This window comes from Carassius gibelio, chromosome A3 (assembly GCF_023724105.1).
Source record: "Carassius gibelio isolate Cgi1373 ecotype wild population from Czech Republic chromosome A3, carGib1.2-hapl.c, whole genome shotgun sequence".
In the NCBI taxonomy this organism is placed as follows: Eukaryota; Metazoa; Chordata; class Actinopteri; order Cypriniformes; family Cyprinidae; genus Carassius; species Carassius gibelio.
Window position 1 is genome coordinate 924,412 of NC_068373.1, and position 23,965 is coordinate 948,376.

Below are 23,965 nucleotides of genomic sequence, written 5' to 3' on the forward strand. Positions count from 1 at the left end.
CATTATATAAGTAGGAATGAAAACCCAAAAGCTTACAGCACCTGGTATTCCGAGGCGGTCTCCCATCCAAGCACTAACCAGGCCAATACCTGCTAAGATTAAGAGATCGGGCATTGGCTCTTTTTTTAAGATTATTATATAATTAGTAATAAATTTCCAATAATATTAGAGCACCTGGTATTACCAGGGGGTCTCCCATCCAAACACTACACAGGTCCATGACTGCTAAGATTCAAAGAATGGGCATTGACTCTTTTTTTTTTCAAGATTATTATATAATTTGTGAAAAATTTACAAAAATCTTAAAGCAACTGGTAATACCAGGGGGTCTCCCATCCAATTACTAACCAGGCCCAAACCTGCTTAGCTTTCGAGCTCAGACATGATCTGGCATAGCCAGGGTGGTATGGCCATAAGCGAAGACTGTTGCAAAGAGAGAGCTATTTAAAGATCAGCCAATCTAATCGCCGGTACATTATACAGGACCAAACCTGCTTAGCTTCCGAGAGCAGACGAGATCAGGCATAGCCAGGTTGTTACGGTCGCAAGCGAAGGATACTGCAAAGAGAGGACTATTTAAAGATCAGCCAATCAAATCGCCCATACATTATATAAGTAGGAATGAAAACCCAAAAGCTTACAGCACCTGGTATTCCCAGGCGGTCTCCCATCCAAGCACTAACCAGGCCAATACCTGCTAAGATTAAGAGATCGGGCATTGGCTCTTTTTTTTAAGATTATTATATAATAAGTAATAAATTTCCAATAATATTAGAGCACCTGGTATTACCAGGGGGTCTCCCATCCAAACACTACACAGGTCCATGACTGCTAAGATTCAAAGAATGGGCATTGACTCTTTTTTTTTTTCAAGATTATTATATAATTTGTGAAAAATTTACAAAAATCTTAAAGCAACTGGTATTACCAGGGGGTCTCCCATCCAATTACTAACCAGGCCCAAACCTGCTTAGCTTCCGAGCTCAGACATGATCTGGCATAGCCAGGGTGGTATGGCCATAAGCAAAGACTGCTGCAAAGAGAGAGCTATTTAAAGATCAGCCAATCTAATCGCCGGTACATTATACAGGACCAAACCTGCTTAGCTTCCGAGAGCAGACGAGATCAGGCATAGCCAGGTTGTTACGGTCGCAAGCGAAGGATACTGCAAAGAGAGGACTATTTAAAGATCAGCCAATCAAATCGCCCATACATTATATAAGTAGGAATGAAAACCCAAAAGCTTACAGCACCTGGTATTCCGAGGCGGTCTCCCATCCAAGCACTAACCAGGCCAATACCTGCTAAGATTAAGAGATCGGGCATTGGCTCTTTTTTTAAGATTATTATATAATTAGTAATAAATTTCCAATAATATTAGAGCACCTGGTATTACCAGGGGGTCTCCCATCCAAACACTACACAGGTCCATGACTGCTAAGATTCAAAGAATGGGCATTGACTCTTTTTTTTTTCAAGATTATTATATAATTTGTGAAAAATTTACAAAAATCTTAAAGCAACTGGTATTACCAGGGGGTCTCCCATCCAATTACTAACCAGGCCCAAACCTGCTTAGCTTTCGAGCTCAGACATGATCTGGCATAGCCAGGGTGGTATGGCCATAAGCGAAGACTGCTGCAAAGAGAGAGCTATTTAAAGATCAGCCAATCTAATCGCCGGTACATTATATAAGTAGGAAAGAAAACCCTAAAGCTTAAAGCACCTGGTATTCCCAGGCGGTCTCCCATCCAAGTACTAAACAGGTCCATACCTCCTAAGATTCAAAGATTGGGCATTTACTCTTTTTTTTTTTTTTTTTTGCAAGATTATTATGTAATTAGTAAAAATTGCCAAAAATATTACAGCAACTGGTATTTCCCGGCCGTCTTCCATCCAAGTACTAACCAGGCAAAACCTGCTATTATTCAGAGATCGGGCATTGACTTTTTTTTTTTTTTTTCAAGATTATTATATAATTTGTGAAAAATTTCCAAAAATCTTAAAGCAACTGGTATTACCACAGTGTCTCCCATCCAATTACTAACCAGGCCCATACCTGCTAAGATTCAGATATGGGGCATTGACTCCTTTCTTTTTTTCTTGCAAGATTATTATATAATTTGTGAAAAATTTCCAAAAATCTTAAAGCAACTGGTATTACCAGGGGGTCTCCCATCCAATTACGAACCAGGCCGAAACCTGCTTAGCTTCCGAGCTCAGACATGATCTGGCATAGCCAGGGTGGAATGGCCATAAGCGAAGACTGCTGCAGAGAGAGAGCTATTTAAAGATCAGCCAATCTAATCGCCGGTACATTATACAGGACCAAACCTGCTTAGCTTCCGAGAGCAGACGAGATCAGGCATAGCCAGGTTGTTACAGTCGCAAGCGAAGGATACTGCAAAGAGAGGACTATTTAAAGATCAGCCAATCAAATCGCCCATACATTATATAAGTAGGAATGAAAATCCAAAAGCTTACAGCACCTGGTATTCCGAGGCGGTCTCCCATTCAAGCACTAACCAGGCCAATACCTGCTAAGATTAAGAGATCGGGCATTGGCTCTTTTTTTTTTAAGATTATTATATAATTAGTAATAAATTTCCAATAATATTAGAGCACCTGGTATTACCAGGGGGTCTCCCATCCAAACACTACACAGGTCCATGACTGCTAAGATTCAAAGAATGGGCATTGACTCTTTTTTTTTTCAAGATTATTATATAATTTGTGAAAAATTTACAAAAATCTTAAAGCAACTGGTATTACCAGGGGGTCTCCCATCCAATTACTAACCAGGCCCAAACCTGCTTAGCTTCCGAGCTGAGACATGATCTGGCATAGCCAGGGTGGTATGGCCATAAGCGAAGACTGCTGCAAAGAGAGAGCTATTTAAAGATCAGCCAATCTAATCGCCGGTACATTATATAAGTAGGAAAGAAAACCCTAAAGCTTAAAGCACCTGGTATTCCCAGGCGGTCTCCCATCCAAGCACTAACCAGGCCAATACCTGCTAAGATTAAGAGATCGGGCATTGACTCTTTTTTTTTTAAGATTATTATATAATTAGTAATAAATTTCCAATAATATTAGAGCACCTGGTTTTCCGAGGCGGTCTCCCATCCAAGCACTAAACAGGTCCATACCTCCTAAGATTCAAAGATTGGGCATTTACTCTTTTTTTTTTTTTTTTTTTTTGCAAGATTATTATGTAATTAGTAAAAATTGCCAAAAATATTACAGCAACTGGTATTTCCCGGCCGTCTATCATCCAAGTACTAACCAGGCAAAACCTGCTATTATTCAGAGATCGGGCATTGACTTTATTTTTTTTTTTCAAGATTATTATATAATTTGTGAAAAATTTCCAAAAATCTTAAAGCAACTGGTATTACCAGGGTGTCTCCCATCCAATTACTAACCAGGCCCATACCTGCTAAGATTCAGATATGGGGCATTGACTCCTTTCTTTTTTTCTTGCAAGATTATTATATAATTTGTGAAAAATTTCCAAAAATCTTAAAGCAACTGGTATTACCAGGGGGTCTCCCATCCAATTACTAACCAGGCCGAAACCTGCTTAGTTTCCGAGCTCAGACATGATCTGGCATAGCCAGGGTGGTATGGCCATAAGCGAAGACTGCTGCAAAGAGAGAGCTATTTAAAGATCAGTCAATCTAATCGCCGGTACATTATATAAGTAGGAAAGAAAACCCTGAAGCTTAAAGCACCTGGTATTCCCAGGCGGTCTCCCATCCAAGCACTAACCAGGCCAATACCTGCTAAGATTAAGAGATCGGGCATTGACTCTTTTTTTTTTTTTTTTTTTTTTTTTAAGATTATTATATAATTAGTAATAAATTTCCAATAATATTAGAGCACCTGGTATTCCGAGGCGGTCTCCCATCCAGACACTAAACAGGTCCATGACTGCTAAGATTCAAAGAATGGGCATTGACTCTTTTTTTTTTCAAGATTATTATATAATTTGTGAAAAATTTACAAAAATCTTAAAGCAACTGGTATTACCAGGGGGTCTCCCATCCAATTACTAACCAGGCCCAAACCTGCTTAGCTTCCGAGCTCAGACATGATCTGGCATAGCCAGGGTGGTATGGCCATAAGCGAAGACTGCTGCAAAGAGAGAGCTATTTAAAGATCAGCCAATCTAATCGCCGGTACATTATACAGGACCAAACCTGCTTAGCTTCCGAGAGCAGACGAGATCAGGCATAGCCAGGTTGTTACGGTCGCAAGCGAAGGATACTGCAAAGAGAGGACTATTTAAAGATCAGCCAATCAAATCGCCCATACATTATATAAGTAGGAATGAAAACCCAAAATCTTACAGCACCTGGTATTCCCAGGCGGTCTCCCATCCAAGCACTAAACAGGCCAATACCTGCTAAGATTAAGAGATCGGGCATTGGCTCTTTTTTTTTAAGATTATTATATAATTAGTAATAAATTTCCAATAATATTAGAGCACCTGGTATTACCAGGGGGTCTCCCATCCAAACACTACACAGGTCCATGACTGCTAAGATTCAAAGAATGGGCATTGACTCTTTTTTTTTTCAAGATTATTATATAATTTGTGAAAAATTTACAAAAATCTTAAAGAAACTGGTATTACCAGGGGGTCTCCCATCCAATTACTAACCAGGCCCAAACCTGCTTAGCTTCCGAGCTCAGACATGATCTGGCATAGCCAGGGTGGTATGGCCATAAGCGAAGACTGCTGCAAAGAGAGAGCTATTTAAAGATCAGCCAATCTAATCGCCGGTACATTATATAAGTAGGAAAGAAAACCCTAAAGCTTAAAGCACCTGGTATTCCCAGGCGGTCTCCCATCCAAGTACTAAACAGGTCCATACCTCCTAAGATTCAAAGATTGGGCATTTACTCTTTTTTTTTTTTTTTTTTTGCAAGATTATTATGTAATTAGTAAAAATTGCCAAAAATATTACAGCAACTGGTATTTCCCGGCCGTCTTCCATCCAAGTACTAACCAGGCAAAACCTGCTATTATTCAGAGATCGGGCATTGACTTTTTTTTTTTTTTTTCAAGATTATTATATAATTTGTGAAAAATTTCCAAAAATCTTAAAGCAACTGGTATTACCACAGTGTCTCCCATCCAATTACTAACCAGGCCCATACCTGCTAAGATTCAGATATGGGGCATTGACTCCTTTCTTTTTTTCTTGCAAGATTATTATATAATTTGTGAAAAATTTCCAAAAATCTTAAAGCAACTGGTATTACCAGGTGGTCTCCCATCCAATTACGAACCAGGCCGAAACCTGCTTAGCTTCCGAGCTCAGACATGATCTGGCATAGCCAGGGTGGAATGGCCATAAGCGAAGACTGCTGCAGAGAGAGAGCTATTTAAAGATCAGCCAATCTAATCGCCGGTACATTATACAGGACCAAACCTGCTTAGCTTCCGAGAGCAGACGAGATCAGGCATAGCCAGGTTGTTACGGTCGCAAGCGAAGGATACTGCAAAGAGAGGACTATTTAAAGATCAGCCAATCAAATCGCCCATACATTATATAAGTAGGAATGAAAATCCAAAAGCTTACAGCACCTGGTATTCCGAGGCGGTCTCCCATCCAAGCACTAACCAGGCCAATACCTGCTAAGATTAAGAGATCGGGCATTGGCTCTTTTTTTTTTAAGATTATTATATAATTAGTAATAAATTTCCAATAATATTAGAGCACCTGGTATTACCAGGGGGTCTCCCATCCAAACACTACACAGGTCCATGACTGCTAAGATTCAAAGAATGGGCATTGACTCTTTTTTTTTTCAAGATTATTATATAATTTGTGAAAAATTTACAAAAATCTTAAAGCAACTGGTATTACCAGGGGGTCTCCCATCCAATTACTAACCAGGCCCAAACCTGCTTAGCTTCCGAGCTGAGACATGATCTGGCATAGCCAGGGTGGTATGGCCATAAGCGAAGACTGCTGCAAAGAGAGAGCTATTTAAAGATCAGCCAATCTAATCGCCGGTACATTATATAAGTAGGAAAGAAAACCCTAAAGCTTAAAGCACCTGGTATTCCCAGGCGGTCTCCCATCCAAGCACTAACCAGGCCAATACCTGCTAAGATTAAGAGATCGGGCATTGACTCTTTTTTTTTTAAGATTATTATATAATTAGTAATAAATTTCCAATAATATTAGAGCACCTGGTTTTCCGAGGCGGTCTCCCATCCAAGCACTAAACAGGTCCATACCTCCTAAGATTCAAAGATTGGGCATTTACTCTTTTTTTTTTTTTTTTTTTTTGCAAGATTATTATGTAATTAGTAAAAATTGCCAAAAATATTACAGCAACTGGTATTTCCCGGCCGTCTATCATCCAAGTACTAACCAGGCAAAACCTGCTATTATTCAGAGATCGGGCATTGACTTTATTTTTTTTTTTCAAGATTATTATATAATTTGTGAAAAATTTCCAAAAATCTTAAAGCAACTGGTATTACCAGGGTGTCTCCCATCCAATTACTAACCAGGCCCATACCTGCTAAGATTCAGATATGGGGCATTGACTCCTTTCTTTTTTTCTTGCAAGATTATTATATAATTTGTGAAAAATTTCCAAAAATCTTAAAGCAACTGGTATTACCAGGGGGTCTCCCATCCAATTACTAACCAGGCCGAAACCTGCTTAGTTTCCGAGCTCAGACATGATCTGGCATAGCCAGGGTGGTATGGCCATAAGCGAAGACTGCTGCAAAGAGAGAGCTATTTAAAGATCAGTCAATCTAATCGCCGGTACATTATATAAGTAGGAAAGAAAACCCTAAAGCTTAAAGCACCTGGTATTCCCAGGCGGTCTCCCATCCAAGCACTAACCAGGCCAATACCTGCTAAGATTAAGAGATCAGGCATTGGCTCTTTTTTTTAAGATTATTATATAATAAGTAATAAATTTCCAATAATATTAGAGCACCTGGTATTACCAGGGGGTCTCCCATCCAAACACTACACAGGTCCATGACTGCTAAGATTCAAAGAATGGGCATTGACTCTTTTTTTTTTTCAAGATTATTATATAATTTGTGAAAAATTTACAAAAATCTTAAAGCAACTGGTATTACCAGGGGGTCTCCCATCCAATTACTAACCAGGCCCAAACCTGCTTAGCTTCCGAGCTCAGACATGATCTGGCATAGCCAGGGTGGTATGGCCATAAGCAAAGACTGCTGCAAAGAGAGAGCTATTTAAAGATCAGCCAATCTAATCACCGGTACATTATACAGGACCAAACCTGCTTAGCTTCCGAGAGCAGACGAGATCAGGCATAGCCAGGTTGTTACGGTCGCAAGCGAAGGATACTGCAAAGAGAGGACTATTTAAAGATCAGCCAATCAAATCGCCCATACATTATATAAGTAGGAATGAAAACCCAAAAGCTTACAGCACCTGGTATTCCGAGGCGGTCTCCCATCCAAGCACTAACCAGGCCAATACCTGCTAAGATTAAGAGATCGGGCATTGGCTCTTTTTTTAAGATTATTATATAATTAGTAATAAATTTCCAATAATATTAGAGCACCTGGTATTACCAGGGGGTCTCCCATCCAAACACTACACAGGTCCATGACTGCTAAGATTCAAAGAATGGGCATTGACTCTTTTTTTTTTCAAGATTATTATATAATTTGTGAAAAATTTACAAAAATCTTAAAGCAACTGGTAATACCAGGGGGTCTCCCATCCAATTACTAACCAGGCCCAAACCTGCTTAGCTTTCGAGCTCAGACATGATCTGGCATAGCCAGGGTGGTATGGCCATAAGCGAAGACTGTTGCAAAGAGAGAGCTATTTAAAGATCAGCCAATCTAATCGCCGGTACATTATACAGGACCAAACCTGCTTAGCTTCCGAGAGCAGACGAGATCAGGCATAGCCAGGTTGTTACGGTCGCAAGCGAAGGATACTGCAAAGAGAGGACTATTTAAAGATCAGCCAATCAAATCGCCCATACATTATATAAGTAGGAATGAAAACCCAAAAGCTTACAGCACCTGGTATTCCCAGGCGGTCTCCCATCCAAGCACTAACCAGGCCAATACCTGCTAAGATTAAGAGATCGGGCATTGGCTCTTTTTTTTAAGATTATTATATAATAAGTAATAAATTTCCAATAATATTAGAGCACCTGGTATTACCAGGGGGTCTCCCATCCAAACACTACACAGGTCCATGACTGCTAAGATTCAAAGAATGGGCATTGACTCTTTTTTTTTTTCAAGATTATTATATAATTTGTGAAAAATTTACAAAAATCTTAAAGCAACTGGTATTACCAGGGGGTCTCCCATCCAATTACTAACCAGGCCCAAACCTGCTTAGCTTCCGAGCTCAGACATGATCTGGCATAGCCAGGGTGGTATGGCCATAAGCAAAGACTGCTGCAAAGAGAGAGCTATTTAAAGATCAGCCAATCTAATCGCCGGTACATTATACAGGACCAAACCTGCTTAGCTTCCGAGAGCAGACGAGATCAGGCATAGCCAGGTTGTTACGGTCGCAAGCGAAGGATACTGCAAAGAGAGGACTATTTAAAGATCAGCCAATCAAATCGCCCATACATTATATAAGTAGGAATGAAAACCCAAAAGCTTACAGCACCTGGTATTCCGAGGCGGTCTCCCATCCAAGCACTAACCAGGCCAATACCTGCTAAGATTAAGAGATCGGGCATTGGCTCTTTTTTTAAGATTATTATATAATTAGTAATAAATTTCCAATAATATTAGAGCACCTGGTATTACCAGGGGGTCTCCCATCCAAACACTACACAGGTCCATGACTGCTAAGATTCAAAGAATGGGCATTGACTCTTTTTTTTTTCAAGATTATTATATAATTTGTGAAAAATTTACAAAAATCTTAAAGCAACTGGTATTACCAGGGGGTCTCCCATCCAATTACTAACCAGGCCCAAACCTGCTTAGCTTTCGAGCTCAGACATGATCTGGCATAGCCAGGGTGGTATGGCCATAAGCGAAGACTGCTGCAAAGAGAGAGCTATTTAAAGATCAGCCAATCTAATCGCCGGTACATTATATAAGTAGGAAAGAAAACCCTAAAGCTTAAAGCACCTGGTATTCCCAGGCGGTCTCCCATCCAAGTACTAAACAGGTCCATACCTCCTAAGATTCAAAGATTGGGCATTTACTCTTTTTTTTTTAAGATTATTATATAATTAGTAATAAATTTCCAATAATATTAGAGCACCTGGTTTTCCGAGGCGGTCTCCCATCCAAGCACTAAACAGGTCCATACCTCCTAAGATTCAAAGATTGGGCATTTACTCTTTTTTTTTTTTTTTTTTTTTGCAAGATTATTATGTAATTAGTAAAAATTGCCAAAAATATTACAGCAACTGGTATTTCCCGGCCGTCTATCATCCAAGTACTAACCAGGCAAAACCTGCTATTATTCAGAGATCGGGCATTGACTTTATTTTTTTTTTTCAAGATTATTATATAATTTGTGAAAAATTTCCAAAAATCTTAAAGCAACTGGTATTACCAGGGTGTCTCCCATCCAATTACTAACCAGGCCCATACCTGCTAAGATTCAGATATGGGGCATTGACTCCTTTCTTTTTTTCTTGCAAGATTATTATATAATTTGTGAAAAATTTCCAAAAATCTTAAAGCAACTGGTATTACCAGGGGGTCTCCCATCCAATTACTAACCAGGCCGAAACCTGCTTAGTTTCCGAGCTCAGACATGATCTGGCATAGCCAGGGTGGTATGGCCATAAGCGAAGACTGCTGCAAAGAGAGAGCTATTTAAAGATCAGTCAATCTAATCGCCGGTACATTATATAAGTAGGAAAGAAAACCCTAAAGCTTAAAGCACCTGGTATTCCCAGGCGGTCTCCCATCCAAGCACTAACCAGGCCAATACCTGCTAAGATTAAGAGATCGGGCATTGACTCTTTTTTTTTTTTTTTTTTTTTTTTTAAGATTATTATATAATTAGTAATAAATTTCCAATAATATTAGAGCACCTGGTATTCCGAGGCGGTCTCCCATCCAGACACTAAACAGGTCCATGACTGCTAAGATTCAAAGAATGGGCATTGACTCTTTTTTTTTTCAAGATTATTATATAATTTGTGAAAAATTTACAAAAATCTTAAAGCAACTGGTATTACCAGGGGGTCTCCCATCCAATTACTAACCAGGCCCAAACCTGCTTAGCTTCCGAGCTCAGACATGATCTGGCATAGCCAGGGTGGTATGGCCATAAGCGAAGACTGCTGCAAAGAGAGAGCTATTTAAAGATCAGCCAATCTAATCGCCGGTACATTATACAGGACCAAACCTGCTTAGCTTCCGAGAGCAGACGAGATCAGGCATAGCCAGGTTGTTACGGTCGCAAGCGAAGGATACTGCAAAGAGAGGACTATTTAAAGATCAGCCAATCAAATCGCCCATACATTATATAAGTAGGAATGAAAACCCAAAATCTTACAGCACCTGGTATTCCCAGGCGGTCTCCCATCCAAGCACTAAACAGGCCAATACCTGCTAAGATTAAGAGATCGGGCATTGGCTCTTTTTTTTTAAGATTATTATATAATTAGTAATAAATTTCCAATAATATTAGAGCACCTGGTATTACCAGGGGGTCTCCCATCCAAACACTACACAGGTCCATGACTGCTAAGATTCAAAGAATGGGCATTGACTCTTTTTTTTTTCAAGATTATTATATAATTTGTGAAAAATTTACAAAAATCTTAAAGCAACTGGTATTACCAGGGGGTCTCCCATCCAATTACTAACCAGGCCCAAACCTGCTTAGCTTCCGAGCTCAGACATGATCTGGCATAGCCAGGGTGGTATGGCCATAAGCGAAGACTGCTGCAAAGAGAGAGCTATTTAAAGATCAGCCAATCTAATCGCCGGTACATTATATAAGTAGGAAAGAAAACCCTAAAGCTTAAAGCACCTGGTATTCCCAGGCGGTCTCCCATCCAAGTACTAAACAGGTCCATACCTCCTAAGATTCAAAGATTGGGCATTTACTCTTTTTTTTTTTTTTTTTTTGCAAGATTATTATGTAATTAGTAAAAATTGCCAAAAATATTACAGCAACTGGTATTTCCCGGCCGTCTTCCATCCAAGTACTAACCAGGCAAAACCTGCTATTATTCAGAGATCGGGCATTGACTTTTTTTTTTTTTTTTCAAGATTATTATATAATTTGTGAAAAATTTCCAAAAATCTTAAAGCAACTGGTATTACCACAGTGTCTCCCATCCAATTACTAACCAGGCCCATACCTGCTAAGATTCAGATATGGGGCATTGACTCCTTTCTTTTTTTCTTGCAAGATTATTATATAATTTGTGAAAAATTTCCAAAAATCTTAAAGCAACTGGTATTACCAGGGGGTCTCCCATCCAATTACGAACCAGGCCGAAACCTGCTTAGCTTCCGAGCTCAGACATGATCTGGCATAGCCAGGGTGGAATGGCCATAAGCGAAGACTGCTGCAGAGAGAGAGCTATTTAAAGATCAGCCAATCTAATCGCCGGTACATTATACAGGACCAAACCTGCTTAGCTTCCGAGAGCAGACGAGATCAGGCATAGCCAGGTTGTTACGGTCGCAAGCGAAGGATACTGCAAAGAGAGGACTATTTAAAGATCAGCCAATCAAATCGCCCATACATTATATAAGTAGGAATGAAAATCCAAAAGCTTACAGCACCTGGTATTCCGAGGCGGTCTCCCATCCAAGCACTAACCAGGCCAATACCTGCTAAGATTAAGAGATCGGGCATTGGCTCTTTTTTTTTTAAGATTATTATATAATTAGTAATAAATTTCCAATAATATTAGAGCACCTGGTATTACCAGGGGGTCTCCCATCCAAACACTACACAGGTCCATGACTGCTAAGATTCAAAGAATGGGCATTGACTCTTTTTTTTTTCAAGATTATTATATAATTTGTGAAAAATTTACAAAAATCTTAAAGCAACTGGTATTACCAGGGGGTCTCCCATCCAATTACTAACCAGGCCCAAACCTGCTTAGCTTCCGAGCTGAGACATGATCTGGCATAGCCAGGGTGGTATGGCCATAAGCGAAGACTGCTGCAAAGAGAGAGCTATTTAAAGATCAGCCAATCTAATCGCCGGTACATTATATAAGTAGGAAAGAAAACCCTAAAGCTTAAAGCACCTGGTATTCCCAGGCGGTCTCCCATCCAAGCACTAACCAGGCCAATACCTGCTAAGATTAAGAGATCGGGCATTGACTCTTTTTTTTTAAGATTATTATATAATTAGTAATAAATTTCCAATAATATTAGAGCACCTGGTTTTCCGAGGCGGTCTCCCATCCAAGCACTAAACAGGTCCATACCTCCTAAGATTCAAAGATTGGGCATTTACTCTTTTTTTTTTTTTTTTTTTTTGCAAGATTATTATGTAATTAGTAAAAATTGCCAAAAATATTACAGCAACTGGTATTTCCCGGCCGTCTATCATCCAAGTACTAACCAGGCAAAACCTGCTATTATTCAGAGATCGGGCATTGACTTTATTTTTTTTTTTCAAGATTATTATATAATTTGTGAAAAATTTCCAAAAATCTTAAAGCAACTGGTATTACCAGGGTGTCTCCCATCCAATTACTAACCAGGCCCATACCTGCTAAGATTCAGATATGGGGCATTGACTCCTTTCTTTTTTTCTTGCAAGATTATTATATAATTTGTGAAAAATTTCCAAAAATCTTAAAGCAACTGGTATTACCAGGGGGTCTCCCATCCAATTACTAACCAGGCCGAAACCTGCTTAGTTTCCGAGCTCAGACATGATCTGGCATAGCCAGGGTGGTATGGCCATAAGCGAAGACTGCTGCAAAGAGAGAGCTATTTCAAGATCAGTCAATCTAATCGCCGGTACATTATATAAGTAGGAAAGAAAACCCTAAAGCTTAAAGCACCTGGTATTCCCAGGCGGTCTCCCATCCAAGCACTAACCAGGCCAATACCTGCTAAGATTAAGAGATCGGGCATTGACTCTTTTTTTTTTTTTTTTTTTTTTTTAAGATTATTATATAATTAGTAATAAATTTCCAATAATATTAGAGCACCTGGTATTCCGAGGTGGTCTCCCATCCAGACACTAAACAGGTCCATGACTGCTAAGATTCAAAGAATGGGCATTGACTCTTTTTTTTTTTCAAGATTATTATATAATTTGTGAAAAATTTACAAAAATCTTAAAGCAACTGGTATTACCAGGGGGTCTCCCATCCAATTACTAACCAGGCCCAAACCTGCTTAGCTTCCGAGCTCAGACATGATCTGGCATAGCCAGGGTGGTATGGCCATAAGCGAAGACTGCTGCAAAGAGAGAGCTATTTAAAGATCAGCCAATCTAATCGCCGGTACATTATACAGGACCAAACCTGCTTAGCTTCCGAGAGCAGACGAGATCAGGCATAGCCAGGTTGTTACGGTCGCAAGCGAAGGATACTGCAAAGAGAGGACTATTTAAAGATCAGCCAATCAAATCGCCCATACATTATATAAGTAGGAATGAAAACCCAAAAGCTTACAGCACCTGGTATTCCCAGGCGGTCTCCCATCCAAGCACTAACCAGGCCAATACCTGCTAAGATTAACCCCTTTGCGTGCAAACATCGCTGACGGCCCCAGTTTATTATTGTTTCACTTTCACAGCACATTAAACATCACTGTCTTACTTCATCTGGACAAACTGTGCATCAATGGAAAGTTTAAAGACTCTAGTTTCGATATTTGACCAATATTTTGATAAAACATTGTTGCAGTGACAGATATTTAGTGATTTATGTCAGGAGTGCAAAATAATAAATCCGTATTATGCCACATTTTGAATAGAAATTCACAACTCACTCATATTCAGTCACGTCAAGAGCGGTTTATTTGTGTTCACATAGACTCACTGAACAGCGTCAATAAGGATTTACAGACCAAAGATGCATATCTGCGGAGATATATGGATATATTTACTGATGTTTACTTCATATTTCTTCAGACAGAATCGTCATTTCTATTCATTTTCCACGGATTTACGCGATCAGATGATAAACAGCCTCTCCCAGCGATCTGTGTGTGCGTGCAGTAGTCACAGCTCGTGCGGTGTGTGACTCAGACTCTGATTGGGTCTTTCAAACGTCAATCTTAGAGTTTCATATCTGGACACCGCCCCATCGTGTCACATGCTTCCTGCACACTTCCTGGTAGTTATCTGGCCAAAACAACACTGAAACACCTCTGTACACACAAAATATCCGAATAATAAACCCGCGATTACGATAGTAAAGCTTGGTATGAGAATTTCTTGAGATCTGGGGCGTTTTTATAAAAAAAATCGAAAATGTACATCGGAAATGCTAACTTGTGCAGCGATGAAAAAGGCTACAAATAACATATTTTTACAACAGTAAACGACCAAATTCCACCCCTGATCGCTAAAGGAAGTTATTATAAACACTCGATCGGGGTTTAAAGTGAGTTTTGAGTAAAAGTGTACTAATAATTTCATAAATTGTCAGATGTAGCTTGATGCTAACGTTAGCACCAATGCTACTAATAGCAGGTGCTTTTCTTCTTCATAATGCATTTTTGTCTCAATAATTCACGTAAGGTCGTAAGAAAATGTTTTGTTGTATTTTTATAGTAAGACTTTTGATAAATAAGGGCTAAATGCAAAGAGAGACTGAAGTGAGATCGCTGCTTTGTTGCTTTGTAAAGCCTGAAAAACCACAATCAAGGCTAATAAAGGTGGAATAAAAACAAAAGAATAATGATAAAAGAATAATGCGGATAATGTGTCATACTTGGCGGAGGTGTGAAAGAACCGTTTGGTGAGAACAATACAATCATGATTCGGGCAGTTTTCAACAGTGAAACATACACAAAGAGCACATGAATGTTTACATGTGAGATCTTACAGAGATGACAAGGGCCATAAATCAATCTGACTAGCCTTCTCTAAAAACACACATGACATGGCCTTAAAAATATTTCATAAAATTCACAGTTTTACAGATTCGATTATGAAATTTTTTATGAAGTCTTGGAAGACTTGTGGCCTTAGCTACACTGTGTTTTCAAACTCATTTCCTACATCAACATTTTTTTAAATACATTTAAAACATATGTTTTTAATATTTTTATTTTTGTTTTTATGTTTGAGCTTATATATCTCTATTATCATAACAGTCTGAGTGATTCTGATTCCTGAACAGTAAACTTTAAAGTGTCAGCTTTGTGAACAAAGGTTGATTATGTATCTAGTCAGAAAGAATCATGAGCAGAAACCTTTTTATTTTGGGTATGTAATTTCGGTCTCCATGCCAAAAAAGGGGGGTTACTAGTAAGGGGTTAAGAGATCGGGCATTGGCTCTTTATTTTTAAGATTATTATATAATTAGTAATAAATTTCCAATAATATTAGAGCACCTGGTATTACCAGGGGGTCTCCCATCCAAACACTACACAGGTCCATGACTGCTAAGATTCAAAGAATGGGCATTGACTCTTTTTTTTTTCAAGATTATTATATAATTTGTGAAAAATTTACAAAAATCTTAAAGCAACTGGTATTACCAGGTGGTCTCCCATCCAATTACTAACCAGGCCCAAACCTGCTTAGCTTCCGAGCTCAGACATGATCTGGCATAGCCAGGGTGGTATGGCCATAAGCAAAGACTGCTGCAAAGAGAGAGCTATTTAAAGATCAGCCAATCTAATCGCCGGTACATTATACAGGACCAAACCTGCTTAGCTTCCGAGAGCAGACGAGATCAGGCATAGCCAGGTTGTTACGGTCGCAAGCGAAGGATACTGCAAAGAGAGGACTATTTAAAGATCAGCCAATCAAATCGCCCATACATTATATAAGTAGGAATGAAAACCCAAAAGCTTACAGCACCTGGTATTCCGAGGCGGTCTCCCATCCAAGCACTAACCAGGCCAATACCTGCTAAGATTAAGAGATCGGGCATTGGCTCTTTTTTTAAGATTATTATATAATTAGTAATAAATTTCCAATAATATTAGAGCACCTGGTATTACCAGGGGGTCTCCCATCCAAACACTACACAGGTCCATGACTGCTAAGATTCAAAGAATGGGCATTGACTCTTTTTTTTTTCAAGATTATTATATAATTTGTGAAAAATTTACAAAAATCTTAAAGCAACTGGTATTACCAGGGGGTCTCCCATCCAATTACTAACCAGGCCCAAACCTGCTTAGCTTTCGAGCTCAGACATGATCTGGCATAGCCAGGGTGGTATGGCCATAAGCGAAGACTGCTGCAAAGAGAGAGCTATTTAAAGATCAGCCAATCTAATCGCCGGTACATTATACAGGACCAAACCTGCTTAGCTTCCGAGAGCAGACGAGATCAGGCATAGCCAGGTTGTTACGGTCGCAAGCGAAGGATACTGCAAAGAGAGGACTATTTAAAGATCAGCCAATCAAATCGCCCATACATTATATAAGTAGGAATGAAAACCCAAAAGCTTACAGCACCTGGTATTCCGAGGCGGTCTCCCATCCAAGCACTAACCAGGCCAATACCTGCTAAGATTAAGAGATCGGGCATTGGCTCTTTTTTTAAGATTATTATATAATTAGTAATAAATTTCCAATAATATTAGAGCACCTGGTATTACCAGGGGGTCTCCCATCCAAACACTACACAGGTCCATGACTGCTAAGATTCAAAGAATGGGCATTGACTCTTTTTTTTTTCAAGATTATTATATAATTTGTGAAAAATTTACAAAAATCTTAAAGCAACTGGTATTACCAGGGGGTCTCCCATCCAATTACTAACCAGGCCCAAACCTGCTTAGCTTTCGAGCTCAGACATGATCTGGCATAGCCAGGGTGGTATGGCCATAAGCGAAGACTGCTGCAAAGAGAGAGCTATTTAAAGATCAGCCAATCTAATCGCCGGTACATTATACAGGACCAAACCTGCTTAGTTTCCGAGCTCAGACATGATCTGGCATAGCGAGGGTGGTATGGCCATAAGCGAAGACTGCTGCAAAGAGAGAGCTATTTAAAGATCAGTCAATCTAATCGCCGGTACATTATATAAGTAGGAAAGAAAACCCTAAAGCTTAAAGCACCTGGTATTCCCAGGCGGTCTCCCATCCAAGCACTAACCAGGCCAATACCTGCTAAGATTAAGAGATCGGGCATTGACTCTTTTTTTTTTTTTTTTTTTTTTTAAGATTATTATATAATTAGTAATAAATTTCCAATAATATTAGAGCACCTGGTATTCCGAGGCGGTCTCCCATCCAGACACTAAACAGGTCCATAGCTGCTAAGATTCAAAGATTGGGCATTGACTCTTCTTGTTTCAAGATAATTATATAATTAGTACAAATTTCCAAAAATATTACAGCAAATGGTATTCCGAGGCGGTCTCCCATCCAAGCACTAAACAGGTCCATACCTCCTAAGATTCAAAGATTGGGCATTTACTCTTTTTTTTTTTTTTTTTTTTTTGCAAGATTATTATGTAATTAGTAAAAATTGCCAAAAATATTACAGCAACTGGTATTTCCCGGCCGTCTTCCATCCAAGTACTAACCAGGCAAAACCTGCTATTATTCAGAGATCGGGCATTGACTTTTTTTTTTTTTTTTTTAAGATTATTATATAATTTGTGAAAAATTTCCAAAAATCTTAAAGCAACTGGTATTACCACAGTGTCTCCCATCCAATTACTAACCAGGCCCATACCTGCTAAGATTCAGATATGGGGCATTGACTCCTTTCTTTTTTTCTTGCAAGATTATTATATAATTTGTGAAAAATTTCCAAAAATCTTAAAGCAACTGGTATTACCAGGGGGTCTCCCATCCAATTACTAACCAGGCCCATACCTGCTAAGATTCAGATATGGGGCATTGACTCCTTTCTTTTTTTCTTGCAAGATTATTATATAATTTGTGAAAAATTTCCAAAAATCTTAAAGCAACTGGTATTACCAGGGGGTCTCCCATCCAATTACTAACCAGGCCGAAACCTGCTTAGTTTCCGAGCTCAGACATGATCTGGCATAGCCAGGGTGGTATGGCCATAAGCGAAGACTGCTGCAAAGAGAGAGCTATTTAAAGATCAGTCAATCTAATCGCCGGTACATTATATAAGTAGGAAAGAAAACCCTAAAGCTTAAAGCACCTGGTATTCCCAGGCGGTCTCCCATCCAAGCACTAACCAGGCCAATACCTGCTAAGATTAAGAGATCGGGCATTGACTCTTTTTTTTTTTTTTTTTTTTTTTTAAGATTATTATATAATTAGTAATACATTTCCAATAATATTAGAGCACCTGGTATTCCGAGGTGGTCTCCCATCCAGACACTAAACAGGTCCATGACTGCTAAGATTCAAAGAATGGGCATTGACTCTTTTTTTTTTTCAAGATTATTATATAATTTGTGAAAAATTTACAAAAATCTTAAAGCAACTGGTATTACCAGGGGGTCTCCCATCCAATTACTAACCAGGCCCAAACCTGCTTAGCTTCCGAGCTCAGACATGATCTGGCATAGCCAGGGTGGTATGGCCATAAGCGAAGACTGCTGCAAAGAGAGAGCTATTTAAAGATCAGCCAATCTAATCGCCGGTACATTATACAGGACCAAACCTGCTTAGCTTCCGAGAGCAGACGAGATCAGGCATAGCCAGGTTGTTACGGTCGCAAGCGAAGGATACTGCAAAGAGAGGACTATTTAAAGATCAGCCAATCAAATCGCCCATACATTATATAAGTAGGAATGAAAACCCAAAAGCTTACAGCACCTGGTATTCCCAGGCGGTCTCCCATCCAAGCACTAACCAGGCCAATACCTGCTAAGATTAAGAGATCGGGCATTGGCTCTTTATTTTTAAGATTATTATATAATTAGTAATAAATTTCCAATAATATTAGAGCACCTGGTATTACCAGGGGGTCTCCCATCCAAACACTACACAGGTCCATGACTGCTAAGATTCAAAGAATGGGCATTGACTCTTTTTTTTTTCAAGATTATTATATAATTTGTGAAAAATTTACAAAAATCTTAAAGCAACTGGTATTACCAGGGGGTCTCCCATCCAATTACTAACCAGGCCCAAACCTGCTTAGCTTCCGAGCTCAGACATGATCTGGCATAGCCAGGGTGGTATGGCCATAAGAGAAGACTGCTGCAAAGAGAGAGCTATTTAAAGATCAGCCAATCTAATCGCCGGTACATTATACAGGACCAAACCTGCTTAGCTTCCGAGAGCAGACGAGATCAGGCATAGCCAGGTTGTTACGGTCGCAAGCGAAGGATACTGCAAAGAGAGGACTATTTAAAGATCAGCCAATCAAATCGCCCATACATTATATAAGTAGGAATGAAAACCCAAAAGCTTACAGCACCTGGTATTCCGAGGCGGTCTCCCATCCAAGCACTAACCAGGCCAATACCTGCTAAGATTAAGAGATCGGGCATTGGCTCTTTTTTTAAGATTATTATATAATTAGTAATAAATTTCCAATAATATTAGAGCACCTGGTATTACCAGGGGGTCTCCCATCCAAACACTACACAGGTCCATGACTGCTAAGATTCAAAGAATGGGCATTGACTCTTTTTTTTTTCAAGATTATTATATAATTTGTGAAAAATTTACAAAAATCTTAAAGCAACTGGTATTACCAGGGGGTCTCCCATCCAATTACTAACCAGGCCCAAACCTGCTTAGCTTCCGAGCTCAGACATGATCTGGCATAGCCAGGGTGGTATGGCCATAAGCGAAGACTGCTGCAAAGAGAGAGCTATTTAAAGATCAGCCAATCTAATCGCCGGTACATTATATAAGTAGGAAAGAAAACCCTAAAGCTTAAAGCACCTGGTATTCCCAGGCGGTCTCCCATCCAAGCACTAAACAGGTCCATACCTCCTAAGATTCAAAGATTGGGCATTTACTCTTTTTTTTTTTTTTTTTTGCAAGATTATTATGTAATTAGAAAAAATTGCCAAAAATATTACAGCAACTGGTATTTCCCGGCCGTCTTCCATCCAAGTACTAACCAGGCAAAACCTGCTATTATTCAGAGATCGGGCATTGACTTTTTTTTTTTTTTTTCAAGATTATTATATAATTTGTGAAAAATTTCCAAAAATCTTAAAGCAACTGGTATTACCACAGTGTCTCCCATCCAATTACTAACCAGGCCCATACCTGCTAAGATTTAGATATGGGGCATTGACTCCTTTCTTTTTTTCTTGCAAGATTATTATATAATTTGTGAAAAATTTCCAAAAATCTTAAAGCAACTGGTATTACCAGGGGGTCTCCCATCCAATTACTAAACAGGCCGAAACCTGCTTAGCTTCCGAGCTCAGACATGATCTGGCATAGCCAGGGTGGAATGGCCATAAGCGAAGACTGCTGCAGAGAGAGAGCTATTTAAAGATCAGCCAATCTAATCGCCGGTACATTATACAGGACCAAACCTGCTTAGCTTCCGAGCTCAGACATGATCTGGCATAGCGAGGGTGGTATGGCCATAAGCGAAGACTGCTGCAAAGAGAGAGCTATTTAAAGATCAGTCAATCTAATCGCCGGTACATTATATAAGTAGGAAAGAAAACCCTAAAGCTTAAAGCACCTGGTATTCCCAGGCGGTCTCCCATCCAAGCACTAACCAGGCCAATACCTGCTAAGATTAAGAGATCGGGCATTGACTCTTTTTTTTTTTTTTTTTTTTTTTTTTTAAAGATTATTATATAATTAGTAATAAATTTCCAATAATATTAGAGCACCTGGTTTTCCGAGGCGGTCTCCCATCCAAACACTAAACAGGTCCATAGCTGCTAAGATTCAAAGATTGGGCATTGACTCTTCTTGTTTCAAGATAATTATATAATTAGTACAAATTTCCAAAAATATTACAGCAAATGGTATTCCGAGGCGGTCTCCCATCCAAGCACTAAACAGGTCCATACCTCCTAAGATTCAAAGATTGGGCATTTACTCTTTTTTTTTTTTTTTTTTTTTTTTGCAAGATTTTTATGTAATTAGTAAAAATTGCCAAAAATATTACAGCAACTGGTATTTCCCGGCCGTCTTCCATCCAAGTACTAACCAGGCAAAACCTGCTATTATTCAGAGATCGGGCATTGACTTTTTTTTTTTTTTCAAAATTATTATATAATTTGTGAAGAATTTCCAAAAATCTTAAAGCAACTGGTATTACCAGGGTGTCTCCCATCCAATTACTAACCAGGCCCATACCTGCTAAGATTCAGATATGGGGCATTGACTCCTTTCTTTTTTTCTTGCAAGATTATTATATAATTTGTGAAAAATTTCCAAAAATCTTAAAGCAACTGGTATTACCAGGGGGTCTCCCATCCAATTACTAACCAGGCCGAAACCTGCTTAGTTTCCGAGCTCAGACATGATCTGGCATAGCCAGGGTGGTATGGCCATAAGCGAAGACTGCTGCAAAGAGAGAGCTATTTAAAGATCAGCCAATCTAATCGCCGGTACATTATACAGGACCAAACCTGCTTAGCTTCCGAGAGCAGACGAGATCAGGCATAGCCAGGTTGTTACGGTCGCAAGCGAAGGATACTGCAAAGAGAGGACTATTTAAAGATCAGCCAATCAAATCGCCCATACATTATATAAGTAGGAATGAAAACCCAAAAGCTTACAGCACCTGGTATTCCCAGGCGGTCTCCCATCCAAGCACTAACCAGGCCAATACCTGCTAAGATTAAGAGATCGGGCATTGGCTCTTTTTTTTTAAGATTATTATATAATTAGTAATAAATTTCCAATAATATTAGAGCACCTGGTATTACCAGGGGGTCTCCCATCCAAACACTACACAGGTCCATGACTGCTAAGATTCAAAGAATGGGCATTGACTCTTTTTTTTTTTCAAGATTATTATATAATTTGTGAAAAATTTACAAAAATCTTAAAGCAACTGGTATTACCAGGGGGTCTCCCATCCAATTACTAACCAGGTCCAAACCTGCTTAGCTTTCGAGCTCAGACATGATCTGGCATAGCCAGGGTGGTATGGCCATAAGCGAAGACTGCTGCAAAGAGAGAGCTATTTAAAGATCAGCCAATCTAATCGCCGGTACATTATATAAGTAGGAAAGAAAACCCTAAAGCTTAAAGCACCTGGTATTCCCAGGCGGTCTCCCATCCAAGCACTAAACAGGTCCATACCTCCTAAGATTCAAAGATTGGGCATTTACTCTTTTTTTTTTTTTTTTTTTTGCAAGATTATTATGTAATTAGTAAAAATTGCCAAAAATATTACAGCAACTGGTATTTCCCGGCCGTCTTCCATCCAATTACTAACCAGGCAAAACCTGCTATTATTCAGAGATCGGGCATTGACTTTTTTTTTTTTTTTCTAGATTATTATATAATTTGTGAAAAATTTCCAAAAATCTTAAAGCAACTGGTATTACCACAGTGTCTCCCATCCAATTACTAACCAGGCCCATACCTGCTAAGATTCAGATATGGGGCATTGACTCCTTTCTTTTTTTCTTGCAAGATTATTATATAATTTGTGAAAAATTTCCAAAAATCTTAAAGCAACTGGTATTACCAGGGGGTCTCCTATCCAATTACGAACCAGGCCGAAACCTGCTTAGCTTCCGAGCTCAGACATGATCTGGCATAGCTAGGGTGGAATGGCCATAAGCGAAGACTGCTGCAGAGAGAGAGCTATTTAAAGATCAGCCAATCTAATCGCCGGTACATTATACAGGACCAAACCTGCTTAGCTTCCGAGAGCAGACGAGATCAGGCATAGCCAGGTTGTTACGGTCGCAAGCGAAGGATACTGCAAAGAGAGGACTATTTAAAGATCAGCCAATCAAATCGCCCATACATTATATAAGTAGGAATGAAAATCCAAAAGCTTACAGCACCTGGTATTCCGAAGCGGTCTCCCATCCAAGCACTAACCAGGCCAATACCTGCTAAGATTAAGAGATCGGGCATTGGCTCTTTTTTTTTTAAGATTATTATATAATTAGTAATAAATTTCCAATAATATTAGAGCACCTGGTATTACCAGGGGGTCTCCCATCCAAACACTACACAGGTCCATGACTGCTAAGATTCAAAGAATGGGCATTGACTCTTTTTTTTTTCAAGATTATTATATAATTTGTGAAAAAATTACAAAAATCTTAAAGCAACTGGTATTACCAGGGGGTCTCCCATCCAATTACTAACCAGGCCCAAACCTGCTTAGCTTCCGAGCTGAGACATGATCTGGCATAGCCAGGGTGGTATGGCCATAAGCGAAGACTGCTGCAAAGAGAGAGCTATTTAAAGATCAGCCAATCTAATCGCCGGTACATTATATAAGTAGGAAAGAAAACCCTAAAGCTTAAAGCACCTGGTATTCCCAGGCGGTCTCCCATCCAAGCACTAACCAGGCCAATACCTGCTAAGATTAAGAGATCGGGCATTGACTCTTTTTTTTTTAAGATTATTATATAATTAGTAATAAATTTCCAATAATATTAGAGCACCTGGTTTTCCGAGGCGGTCTCCCATCCAAGCACTAAACAGGTCCATACCTCCTAAGATTCAAAGATTGGGCATTTACTCTTTTTTTTTTTTTTTTTTTTTGCAAGATTATTATGTAATTAGTAAAAATTGCCAAAAATATTACAGCAACTGGTATTTCCCGGCCGTCTATCATCCAAGTACTAACCAGGCAAAACCTGCTATTATAAAGAGATCGGGCATTGTCTTTATTTTTTTTTTTCAAGATTATTATATAATTTGTGAAAAATTTCCAAAAATCTTAAAGCAACTGGTATTACCAGGGTGTCTCCCATCCAATTACTAACCAGGC

The 23,965-nt window shown here is 39.2% G+C and overlaps 23 pseudogenes; all 23 read right to left on the reverse strand.

Annotated features, from left to right (window-relative positions):
- Window positions 1–906: 906 nt before the first annotated feature.
- Window positions 907–1,025, reverse strand: LOC127965686 (uncharacterized; annotated as a pseudogene).
- A 486-nt stretch (window positions 1,026–1,511) lies between these two features.
- On the reverse strand, window positions 1,512–1,630 carry LOC127961975 (uncharacterized; annotated as a pseudogene).
- A 1,889-nt stretch (window positions 1,631–3,519) lies between these two features.
- Window positions 3,520–3,638, reverse strand: LOC127963493 (uncharacterized; annotated as a pseudogene).
- A 372-nt stretch (window positions 3,639–4,010) lies between these two features.
- On the reverse strand, window positions 4,011–4,129 carry LOC127965697 (uncharacterized; annotated as a pseudogene).
- A 488-nt stretch (window positions 4,130–4,617) lies between these two features.
- Window positions 4,618–4,736, reverse strand: LOC127962936 (uncharacterized; annotated as a pseudogene).
- A 1,890-nt stretch (window positions 4,737–6,626) lies between these two features.
- On the reverse strand, window positions 6,627–6,745 carry LOC127963500 (uncharacterized; annotated as a pseudogene).
- A 356-nt stretch (window positions 6,746–7,101) lies between these two features.
- LOC127965708 (uncharacterized) lies at window positions 7,102–7,220 on the reverse strand (annotated as a pseudogene).
- A 1,093-nt stretch (window positions 7,221–8,313) lies between these two features.
- On the reverse strand, window positions 8,314–8,432 carry LOC127965719 (uncharacterized; annotated as a pseudogene).
- A 486-nt stretch (window positions 8,433–8,918) lies between these two features.
- Window positions 8,919–9,037, reverse strand: LOC127961982 (uncharacterized; annotated as a pseudogene).
- A 650-nt stretch (window positions 9,038–9,687) lies between these two features.
- LOC127963505 (uncharacterized) lies at window positions 9,688–9,806 on the reverse strand (annotated as a pseudogene).
- A 372-nt stretch (window positions 9,807–10,178) lies between these two features.
- On the reverse strand, window positions 10,179–10,297 carry LOC127965730 (uncharacterized; annotated as a pseudogene).
- A 488-nt stretch (window positions 10,298–10,785) lies between these two features.
- LOC127965741 (uncharacterized) lies at window positions 10,786–10,904 on the reverse strand (annotated as a pseudogene).
- A 1,889-nt stretch (window positions 10,905–12,793) lies between these two features.
- On the reverse strand, window positions 12,794–12,912 carry LOC127963510 (uncharacterized; annotated as a pseudogene).
- A 372-nt stretch (window positions 12,913–13,284) lies between these two features.
- Window positions 13,285–13,403, reverse strand: LOC127965752 (uncharacterized; annotated as a pseudogene).
- Window positions 13,404–15,642: 2,239 nt separating this feature from the next.
- Window positions 15,643–15,761, reverse strand: LOC127963150 (uncharacterized; annotated as a pseudogene).
- A 486-nt stretch (window positions 15,762–16,247) lies between these two features.
- Window positions 16,248–16,366, reverse strand: LOC127961988 (uncharacterized; annotated as a pseudogene).
- Window positions 16,367–16,852: 486 nt separating this feature from the next.
- LOC127961989 (uncharacterized) lies at window positions 16,853–16,971 on the reverse strand (annotated as a pseudogene).
- A 1,076-nt stretch (window positions 16,972–18,047) lies between these two features.
- Window positions 18,048–18,166, reverse strand: LOC127963517 (uncharacterized; annotated as a pseudogene).
- Window positions 18,167–18,538: 372 nt separating this feature from the next.
- LOC127965763 (uncharacterized) lies at window positions 18,539–18,657 on the reverse strand (annotated as a pseudogene).
- A 488-nt stretch (window positions 18,658–19,145) lies between these two features.
- On the reverse strand, window positions 19,146–19,264 carry LOC127959922 (uncharacterized; annotated as a pseudogene).
- Window positions 19,265–19,750: 486 nt separating this feature from the next.
- LOC127965785 (uncharacterized) lies at window positions 19,751–19,869 on the reverse strand (annotated as a pseudogene).
- A 1,568-nt stretch (window positions 19,870–21,437) lies between these two features.
- On the reverse strand, window positions 21,438–21,556 carry LOC127963527 (uncharacterized; annotated as a pseudogene).
- A 489-nt stretch (window positions 21,557–22,045) lies between these two features.
- Window positions 22,046–22,164, reverse strand: LOC127963196 (uncharacterized; annotated as a pseudogene).
- Between the last annotated feature and the right edge of the window lie 1,801 nt (window positions 22,165–23,965).